The sequence below is a fragment of the Pteropus vampyrus genome, unplaced genomic scaffold (assembly GCF_000151845.1).
Source record: "Pteropus vampyrus isolate Shadow unplaced genomic scaffold, Pvam_2.0 Scaffold8, whole genome shotgun sequence".
Lineage (NCBI taxonomy): Eukaryota > Metazoa > Chordata > Mammalia > Chiroptera > Pteropodidae > Pteropus > Pteropus vampyrus.
In genome coordinates this window covers 446,834-449,382 of record NW_011888789.1, presented here as the reverse complement: position 1 = coordinate 449,382, position 2,549 = coordinate 446,834, and the positions used below count along the sequence as shown (strand labels likewise).

Sequence of the window (2,549 nt, the reverse complement as noted above, 5' to 3'; positions counted from 1 at the left end):
TTTTTTTTTTTTAGGAAAACAAATATTGAACTCATTAAAAAGAAAAATTAGTTAAAAATCAGTAGCTGGACTCAACTGAAACTGTTTATTTTTCAAACTCTATTATGGTCATAGCAATACTTCTCTGTATCACTTAGGTATTTAAACATTGGATAGGCAAAAATATTCTTTCAGGATAGGAGTACTATCATTGTCTTTACCTCATCAATAAAAATAAAATACTCACAACTTCTGCTGTAGTTTTAAATGTTAACGAGTAATCGCTGCTTCCTAAATTCGATATAAACTTGTCAGAAATAGAGTAGGACAGATAAAAGGTACTCATAATTAGGTATTTGTTAGCAAAATTGCGTAGTTCACTTGGTCACTAATTTGCTTTTTTTCCATATTCTATTGGCACAACACATGTCCAATTTATCACCAGAGAAAGGTTCCATCCAAACTCTTGTTTTAATAAGCCAGCGGAAGAAAACTATTGTGAGCATATGCCTTTTCAACAGAGAGATGAACCATTTGATTATATTTCCATAAACTTCCATAAATCCTAGAGAAAATCAATTGTTTTAAAAGCATGTTCATGAATATCCATCACAATATTTTCATTTGATTTACAGTACTATGATGAATATACCTGATTTAAACTGAAATCTGTAGTTGTTTTGATTTCTATGGTTCAATTTTTATTTCCTCTTTATTCGGAATAGTAATGTTTACAATTAAAAATCTTTATTCATAGCTTATTAACCATAAATTTAGCCTTCCATTAGAAATTGGAATATACAAAAAGTACAGGATAAATGACTTGCTTTGAAATGCCTTCCTTTGAGAGCATGCAGTGTGCGTGAATCATGATAAAGAATTCAACACTAGTGCTAACAAATCACATGGGTTGATAATATTCTGAAGCATTTTAAAACTTATCTTTATTCATCAAATATTAAAAAACTGAAAACATCCATTATATTTAACAAATGCATATGTGCTGTTTATTCAAATTTGGATTTAATTCAATGATTTGCTTTTGGGGCTTTCCGATTTAAAAAAGAATCCTAAAAGTTTACCATTATTACAATTACATGTATATCTACTTTGGTGTACGTATATATTGTGCGGGGAGGGACAGAGAGAGAGAGAGAGAGAGAGAGAGAGAAGTTTTTCCACAAATAAATTTTTGTTAGAACATTGATCCATGAACCTAAATTCTTTTAAATTCTAATGTATGAAAATTATGACCCTAGAAAATTTTAATAATATGAATCTCTTTATCTTAAAATTTATGATATATGAATAATTTCAGATCTGCTTACTATAATCTTAGGAAGCATATTCTGATTTTAAAATATCAGTTTATCTTCTTTGCTAATACTTTTCTGACCCTCTACATATTGTTTTCTGCTCTTTCTTGGGAAATTTTTACTTTCCTTGGAACTTCAGCTCTTATTTCTGGCAGAATTACTCCAACTGGAATTTTCAGAATATATTTTTATATAGAATTCAAGTTTCATTTTTTTTTTTTGGTTGCCTAGGAAGTAAATGAATAGAGTAATGCTTTCTATCCAGTCACATCCCTTAGTCTGTGTTTCCGTGTCCCAAAGTTTATTTAACAGAACAGGGGAGCTGCCTTGAACTGAACCCAACACTTTGGAATGTGCATTTTAATAAAAAATATAACACCTCAGTTTATTTGAACAAGATGACTGGTTTTTCCAGTTGTGCTATATGTCTTTTTGTTCATCATTCATTACTATTGAGAAAAGAAGATTTAGCAAGATCCAAACCATTTTTGAGATATACTAATGAGGTAAAGTTAAGATTCTGCTAGAATGTTTACTACTGCATAATATGAATGTCACTAGCTCATTTTTTAAATTAAGTTTGAAAAGTAATTTAGGGTCATATTGCTTATCCTATGTTCAAATTAACTTTGGAGAGTTTCAGAAGGTATTTTTAAAAGAAAGAAAGTCATCCTTTAGAGTTTGTAAAATCAAGATAAAATACAAAATATATGTGACTTTCAGCTTTGAGAGACATGCAAAATAAATTGTTGTTTTCATTATTTTCTACACTACAAAGGTAAATGCTGATTTACAATAAAGCTGCTTTTTCTGATTGGCAACTATAGGCATCATTCCGCAGGTTATGACAACTTATACCTACTTATTGTAAGCTATTTAGAATTCTATGAACAATGCTAGTAGGGCCACTAGTTTATAATACATGAGAATGTGCCTGGTTGCTCAGGACACCATCTCGCTTGGACAAGAATATGTGAGCAGAGGCGACCTAAATTGTGGCACCGATTTCAATATGCTCTTTTGTAGAATTTTTATCTTTATCCTTCTGGTGTTTGATTGCCTGGGGAAACAGAGGCAGTTGAATTAAAATACTTACAAATGTGCATAATCAATTATGACCTCCCTCTTCAGCCTATGTTTACCAAAGGCTGAATATTTGCATTCACATATTCTGCAAACACTTTAACTTCAGAATAATTAAAATTTAAATTTAAAATCTTTCAAAAAAACTGGGACACACTACAAATATCCCCT

The 2,549-nt window shown here is 30.5% G+C and overlaps 1 non-coding gene across 1 annotated transcript; it reads right to left on the bottom strand.

The window, feature by feature from the left end:
* Window positions 1-1,513: 1,513 nt before the first annotated feature.
* On the bottom strand, window positions 1,514-1,647 carry LOC111729230. The gene has a single exon (XR_002776141.1). It is a non-coding gene; the product is annotated as a small nucleolar RNA SNORA36 family (small nucleolar RNA).
* Window positions 1,648-2,549: the final 902 nt, after the last annotated feature.